The following is an 8,738-nucleotide window of genomic DNA, read 5'->3' as shown; positions in this document are numbered from 1 at the left end:
TGTAGTTACTATTTTATCAAGCACAAAATGTTTATTTAGAGGCAACTATTCAGGTGCCGATTTGATGTAAATTAAGTCAAGTATCAACAGTCTGGATTCTGAATTTCAACATGCCTGAGAATTTTTGTGTGTATTTATGTTATTCGGTTGCTTAACTCATCTCTACTTTGACAGCTATTTATTTTGACAATTTAAATGAAAATTAAATCAGTAACTGTCCAAATAAATTTACAATTAAAAATGTGCACACATGCGACTTGATATTTCTTAGGGAATTATTGTAATGACATAAGTGTGTTAAACAAAGTAAGCATTTGACAGTCCTAAGTAATTTAATAAATATAAATATATGTGTGTGACTAGCTGTTTCCCTCTCTCGAATCTACACTACAAGTTTAATACACAAACATGACAAAGGAAATTATTCAATAGTCTGTTACTCTTTATCATCCAAATATCCCATCATTAAAGAGAAAAACTTATACATCACACACGCATGTAATATTCACACATAATATATATACTATTTTATCATATATAACTTTTATCTAACATGTTACAAGAAGTTTATATGTGTAGTTAACAACAAACACCATTTTATATCTCTGATGCATAAAATATTATCACTAAAGTAATTAGAGAATTTCCGTTAAAGTTATATTATTAAGCAGAAAACCAATGTCTGCAATTATTCAGAGAGGCTGAAATTAAATCAATAAGACATCTCAATACACAAATTTAGAAAGTATTTTCAGTTGTTATCTCAAATGTGCGATGTTTTACAATATCCGCCTCATTGCAATATTGACTACTCAGAACACCATTAAAGGCCAAATTGGCTATTCTCATCTTAAAATAACGATAAATACCTTATCCCTTTGATATCGGAAATAATAAACTCATATATTTAAAATGAGGAGCTTCATGAACAAAGGTTCTATATAATTAATTTAACGTACAATGAATTGACTAAGCTGAGAACAATATACACCCAATTCTCCATTTACACGGTAGATTGGTTCCAGAAAAAATCGTGTAAATGAAAACAGTGTAATATATATATATATATATATATATATATATATATATATATATATATATATATATATATATATATATATATATATATATATATATATATATATATATATATATATATATATACGTCTCTTAACGAAAATAGTGTGTGTGTCAATAATAAAACAGAAATTCGAAAAGGTCCAAATACACCCGCGCATATGGTTATTAGTTAAATTTTATTCGCCGTCACTTTCTGACAGTAACCGCATTCTTTTGTGTGAGCCTGGACCATATGCAAGAAAATGACTTTGCAATTTTACTAGATATTTGAAGCCCTTCTTTAATTAATCCCGCATGCAGTCAGTAGAATCTCTTCATCTCGAGATTCTCAAGGACGGTTTCTATTATTTCGTCATCTCTAACAGCCTTGTCAACCATCAATTCTTATATCTGCAGACGAAAAATCATCAAATCCTTCTCCGCAAACTGCATGTGCTAATCTGATGATATTGGGATATTCAGTTGTATGCAAAGGTACAGGGTTTTCTTTTTCACACAATCTGGCTAAGTAACTTTCCAGCATGCATTTAAAGTTGATAGTTTCAATTCTGATCATGCCAACTTAGAAAGTTTGATGCAATCCAAAATAGAAAATTTCTTTCACACATCAATAACTGTTAGTAAATTATCCTTATCTAGTTTATCCAAAATGTATTGGAATGTTCTTCTTCTTATGTAGTAAGTTTTGAAGGTAGAGATCACGCCCTGGTCTAGTGGTTGTATTAGGTAGCAAAAAACAAAACTCCACATTCGGGTCTTCTAAAACAGGGTGGACAGGCACATTGTCTATAATCAATAAAACTTTAAAGCCCAGATTTTTTTACCGTCAAATAGCGTTTAACTTCTGGAACAAAACATTGATGGAACCATTCATTAAAAAGTTCTTTTGTAACCCAACGTTTTTTATTTGCCTTCCAGTGCACTGGTAACGTGTTAAAATCCACACCTTTCATTGCCTGCGGTGTTAGGGATCGATTAGTGAGTAATGGTTTTAATATACGATCTCCTGAAGCATTGCTGCAAACGATCCTTAGCTGCTTTAAAGGCACCAACACTTTGTGATTTCCACTTGGCATTTGTCTACATTCTGTTGCGTAGATTAATTCCTGATATTTACAACATCGAGGGGGGCGGGGAGGTCCCCAAAATTCAAGTTGAAGTACACATGTACTGTACTAGTAAATAATAATTATAATGGAAATACACTTTTTAAGAACTGAATTCAAATAGAAATTTTAAAAATAAGCGCCATTTGAACCGTGTTAAATCAAAATATACCGTGTAAAAATATAATTGATTTTGTTTTCTAAACCGTGTTATTTCGAAATCGTGTAAAAAGAGAATTAGCTGTATTTTTCGGCTAATATACCTTTAAACGTCGTTTGCAGACGCAGACCTGAAATTACATAAACTAATATGTATAAACTCACATTACAATATTAACAAAAAAATAGGTTAGGCTTATCATCACAGCTCTAACCAACGACAGTAATATATTAATTTGTTAGCTGCAGAAACAAAAACAGCTTTTCCACTTATGATTATAATTTACAGAGCAGACTAGAAGTTGGTGTTGTTACATTTCCAGCCACAATCACATCTCTTGATAGAATCCACTAATAGAGAAATGAAAGGGTGCAACAGTCACCACACTAGCGACACCTGAAATAATATCAACAATCACAATAATTATTAAAGAAATGTATATAATACATAAATAAGTACTGCATTAGCTAATTATGAAACCAATGTATTAGTAATCTGATTTCCAAATTTTTACACATTGAAATATCATAAATAAGATCATCATATCATAAATAAGTAAGAATATGTTGCAGGAAAACTACTAAATATTTATGATGAGCTGTCATCGAATATCGTAGTAATGCATAATCAGAAAGACAGATGATTGGTCAGTTAAATAGCTTAGTAAATTGCAATCAAATTTGCTGCGCGCGCATTCTGCAATCAAACCGATCGAAAAAGATGGCGCATACTTTCAGAGACTTGTCATTTTTTACGTCTGCTGTGTATGACAGATAAAAAATATTAATTTTTTTATCTGTCAAAAATAGCTGGAAGCTAAACTTTCCACTTAATCTTCGCCGACCGTTCGCTATATGTGGTAGTAGATATTTATCCTCAAGATTTTGCTAAGAAACTGGATATCCAATTATACTCTGATTGTAATATCGTTTCAAAATACTCTCTCTCTCTCTCTCTCTCTCTCTGCCACTCCCCCAACGTAACAAACAGACGATAAGAGTTGTTCGCTGAAGTAAACCACATGTCTTTTTTCGGGTGGACGAGTGGTTTGTTATTACATGCGCAGATCACCATTTAACCTGATTTTTGTGTTTTCTAAGATAAGTCAGATGATATTTTCATCTAAGAAACTAGAGTAGATCAGTTCAACCAGCAGATTAGATATCCTACATAAGTTATACTGATGATGACAAGGAAAATAAAAATTAAAATGAAAACATATAATAATAATAATGTAATATTACACTTTGTATGCTTTATGAAATAGAAAAAGTCATTATTATAAACACACACACACACACAGTTTAGCGTAAATCTATTTTTATCGATGATAGAAATATCCTTCAGACTCCAAAGCAATACCAGATAGTAGTAAAGCTTTGTTAGGTGAAATGATGAACAGCTGGTTGGTTTAAAAGCAGCTGCTGTACGATCGGTGAGTGGATAATCACTTGCGTTCTATATTTAGCTGTGACTACGGCCAGAGTAGTGACTTGAAAGGGATGCTGAGCAAAAATTTGAATTGGACCCATAAACGGAAGATGGGAGATAATATTTCCATTAAAATCGACAGTTTGGTCGCATTGCGAGAAATAGTGACTTTTATGAAAGGATTAGCAGAACTATTCACCTTGCTTATCGAAGTATACAATCTAAGGAGCTGTTCTTGACAAAATAATTTGCTTTATCTCTACAGGAAAACCATAACAAAAGAGCAGATGATAGTGAGATGATAACAAAGGCAGGCATGTTTTTAATTCCATGGTAATGGATGGAGGGATTGATTAGTTGGGGATAAAGAAGTCTAAAAATCACATTTTTAACAAAGGCTTTTTCTGAAAGTAAACTGTAAACAAGATAAGCACATATTCATCACAGAAATCAATTTTCTGGCTGGAAATTTTAATCGCTTTCTGCTTTGCTATTCACGCCGCTAGGAATCACCTATGATATTTATTTATTTACCTTATAAATAAATGTTGCATTGAGCACTTTTGAAGAATCCATGAGGCCAATATTAATTATATGATTTAGAAAATAGTGTGTATATATTTTTGATTAAAAATTACCTAAAAATATAAACTCTAAACACTATTTTTATTCAGTATTTGTACTTATTTATTTTGCATAAAGTTTTCTATTGTATACATAAAAATAACGTAAAAATTTGCTTCTGTCCTGCTTCTTTTGCAACAACTAGTAAATAATAAATGAATCATGCTTAAGAACCGAAGGAGTGGATAACCTTAGCAACACAGGATAATCTTTTCAATTTAACGACTATTCTGAATGAATTAATTTTGCCTATTTGATCCATAAATATTGTTTAGCGCACCATTTGTTTTCTTTTACGCTTAGGCATTCCTTACCGCAACTCATGTACATTTTCAAATTTTAAACAATGATTAAGGATTGCCATGTATCAGACAATGCAGGAAATGGATCTTCATGGTAAGTAAAGGGAAAAGAAGTAACCAGTATATTTTCTGAATGGAATATATAGAACTTCAAAGTAAAGAACTACTTTACTGTATCATTATGATTTCGGTGCTCCTAGAGCGCTGAAATATCATCTATTAATTACATTGTTTATTGCCGATATACACAATCCAGTCAAATGACCACAGCCATTATTTCACAATCGGCCAGTGGCACAAGCCAGTGTATGTGTGTGTGTGTGTGTGTGTGTGAAAAAAAATCGACTTAAATATCAAATACATAATGTTTCAAGCCATTTATTTCTTTGATAATCAGGGTGTTGTTTTCACACAACTTTTTAAAATTCATCTGCTCCTTAAAATAATCACAAAGCATTACAGTTACAAATTATCCCCGTGTGGTGGCCGGGATAAGAATAGCTCCACCGCAAATCCATGAGTGTCGTAAAAGGCGACTAAAATGGACGGAGAGTTTCGCTCTCTCAGGTTTCTTCCGGAATTTTGCTCCCGGTGAGGAGGCTTGGATTTCGGGGGTTTTCCCTGAGGGAGCATTTTGAGTCTCTGGGGAGGGTGCTCTCCGGCGTGGCCCGTGAGGGGGCTTTGTCGGTGGATGCTTCTCCCTGGAATATGAGCGGTTCTGCTCAGTGGTTGGGGGACCCGTCACTGAGTGGAACCAACGCTGAGTTGGACGGTCTTGCGGCCACTCGTAGGGAGTGGTCGGGGGGGGGATCGTCTTAAATTTTAGAGACGGCTTTACTTACATAGAAGCCCCACTGTAGCCCATGCATTTCGTAAGAGGCGACTAAAATGGGACACAAAGTTTCGAGTTTCGCTCTCTTAGGTTTCTTCCGGAATTTTGCTTCCGGTGGGGGCTTAGATTTCGGGCGGTTTGTCCTGGGAGAGCATTTTGAGTCTCTGGGGAGGGTGTTCTCCGGCGTGACCTGTGAGGGGGCCTTGCCGGAGGATGCTTTTCCCTGGAATATGAGTTCTTCTCGGTGGTGGCGGGGGGGGGGGGAAGTCACTGAGTGGAACCAACGCTGAGTTGGACGATTTTTTGGCCACTATGGAGTGGTCTAGGGATCGTCTTAATTTTTAGAGACTGCTTTACTTAGTTAGTAGCCCCAATGTAGCCCATGCATGTCGTAAGAGGCGACTAAAATGGGTACCCAGGGAGGGTAATGGATGGCAATGCTGTAGCCAATGAAGTTCTAACTGAGGCTTGGCTATTGCTGTCACCCCCATGTCATGATCAGAGTCATAGCTCAATAACACCCTATCCTTACATTGTCCTCTACAGATAACGGGAAATATGAAAAGCAGGTTTGCTTCGCCCATCTAGACAAAAAAAAAAAAAAAAATTAGTTACAAATTAGGTTCACTAAACATGAATAAGAGCATTTGGGTAGGATGGATCTGAATACTTATAACTTCATTTCTTTTACGGATGCCATTAGAATAAGATGGCATGTTCTGAGTTTATTTTGTATGCAGTATAACCTGTGATATAGTATTGCAGTGGAAAAAAATTGTTAAAAAATAATTTCGGTAATTAAAAAGAAAACAAAATTACCATATTGAAGACGGTAATTTTGTTTTGATGGTAAATCAGCATTGATGGGTATTGGGGTCGGGTACAACAAAAAGACAAACCTCATATTGACTCCTCATAATCAATTGAAAAAAAAATGCAATTTCTTACAGTAGTTTTCACATCGAGATCATTTAATCTTGCGTTTTATCAAGACCATCCTGCTTAATTCTCAACATAAAAACATATGAAACTTTCTCGCAATACTTCGGTTATGATACTTCATTATGAAGGCCATTGCTTTTTGTTTGTTCATCGAATGGTGTCTTCATACTAATCCCTACAGCTGTCATGCCACTCAACGTCAACTATGTATAGGTTTTCTCCGTGTATGTAAGCATGGAATTCTTTTTATAAAACAAGACAAAAAATGTATTTATTTAGGAAAGTGAGTAGCTATTCTGGAGAGCACAATACCGAAGTAACCCATGCAACATCTTTATTCTGAATTATGAAAATTATTTGCATACTTGTTTATTTTTTATTGTTTTTTTTTGTTTCAATTATCGTTAAAAAAATTAATAATCGTGATTCGTTTTCAGTTCTTTAACTCAGAATAAGTGGATTCAATGACAACACTAAGGGCAATGCATTTCCAGTTATTTAATTTAAAATTTAGTTCCGGTTATGCTTCAGAAAGGAACAAGAGGATAAATAACGGGGGAAAAAAAAAGTTTACAAAAGAAAGTCACTTTAATAGTGGAATGAAGGAAGGAAGGATTCTGACGAACATTAATTACGTTGCAATCAATCTTGAAAGAGCAAACCTTTCTGACCGAAATTCAGAGAGAGAGAAAGAGAGAGAGAAGGAACTGAACCCTTGCATATATCCCGTGTGTCACATGCACGTATCGCAGTATTTCCGGAAGGGCAGATCGTAGCGCACTTAGCAACAACCATGAACCAGTAACCTTTCGACCTACGGCTGGAATAACTTCTCCGGCAACTGTCTAGACACAACACTAAGGGAAGACGCTTATCGAGTTTGGAGGGGGGGGGGGGAAGAAAATGTAAGATTGCTAGTAAATGCGTTTTCTAGAGGATTCCTTTAAAAAAAAAAAAAAAAAAAGGCGACAATTCGATTCTAGGAAACAGTTCATGAATTTCATCCCATTTCTTCCCATTGCCCAAAATTCACGGGATGATTTGGAATAGGCAGTGACTGCCTTCTAATGTCCAGCAGGATGAAAATTGAATATTCCACTAAAAAAAATGTATATAATACTAAACATTCTTAAATAATCGAAGTTAAATAACTCTCAGATGCAAACTGTATACACTTGAATATACAAGCATTGTGTATTGAAAAAATAAAAGAAAAAAATCAGTTTGAAAAACAGAACCAAACAACCAGAGTTGACTAACGTAGTGGTTAAATGAATAAAAAGCTGTTTGGCCCTGTCAGAGAAGCATGTGGTGAAGTTATCTACAAAGACAGAAAAATACGAATTCTATGGTGAACACGGTAAGTTAAAGAAACACTGAAAGAAGTAATCTTATAAAAAGTTATTAATTGTAATTTAGCATGCACTCTTAGAGAATACAAAGGGGGGAAAATGCATGAAAATTATGTGTTGTATCTACACAAAAAAAGGCATGAGAAGATAAACATTATGAAAGTGGAGAAAAATTTTTGGTGGATATTAAAAAGCTTTGCTTCCTTCTATGAATCAGATACGTCACAATTTTTAGTGAATGTGGCAAATTAAAATGAGTTAGCCGGTCTCATACCGAGGGGTTTTTCGTTCCCCAGAATAGGCAAACAGGCGCCGTGAACACACATGGATTACAGTGATGAATACGTCCCAGCCATATGCCGGTCCCGAGCCCGGATCAAATTGGGGTGGTTGGGGAAAGCAATGGTGAACTACTCTGTAAACATCTCACCAGGAATACTTTGTGGGTAATGCCTAGAAAGACACCTACGGTCGGAAACGACTGAAAGGGAAAACCAGGTGGCAAATTAAATATAGAAATAGATTACAAAACAGCGTTGAAAACAATATTAATATATCGATCGGAGAAATGTATTAAAAATAAAACAGTTGATCAAAGACTAATGACCAGAGATATGAGAGGTCTATGGGGAAAATAAACAGATGATATTAATGGAATATACTGAAAGTAATGGATGTTTATATGAATATGAAAATGTACTAAAATATGAAGATATACAGGTGTTGGACAAAATAATAGAAACACTTGTTATACAGGTACATACATATTTCTTTATCAATATAGTGCTGGGCCACCTTTGGCCTTCAGTAGAACCTGAATTCTTCTTGGAATTCTTAGATTCTGGTAGAATTTTATACCATTCTTCTTGAAGGACATCTTCAAGTTGTCTTAAATGCCTTGGAGGTGGG

General features: G+C 34.7%; 1 protein-coding gene across 1 annotated transcript in view; it reads right to left on the bottom strand.

The window, feature by feature from the left end:
• Positions 1–1,145: 1,145 nt before the first annotated feature.
• The window catches only part of LOC150094895 (uncharacterized), a 53,683-nt gene continuing 46,090 nt past the window's right edge, over positions 1,146–8,738 (bottom strand). Inside the window, exon 3 of the mRNA XM_090411326.1 lies at positions 1,146–2,742. The gene's annotated coding sequence lies outside the window, so the exon portion shown is untranslated. The remainder of the gene's footprint in view (positions 2,743–8,738) is intronic.

The sequence above is a fragment of the Typopeltis vanoorti genome, chromosome 21 (genome assembly GCF_054136105.1).
Source record: "Typopeltis vanoorti isolate ZY-2024b chromosome 21, IOZ_Tvanoo_1.0, whole genome shotgun sequence".
NCBI lineage: Eukaryota > Metazoa > Arthropoda > Arachnida > Uropygi > Thelyphonidae > Typopeltis > Typopeltis vanoorti.
This window is presented reverse-complemented; position numbering and strand designations above follow the sequence as displayed.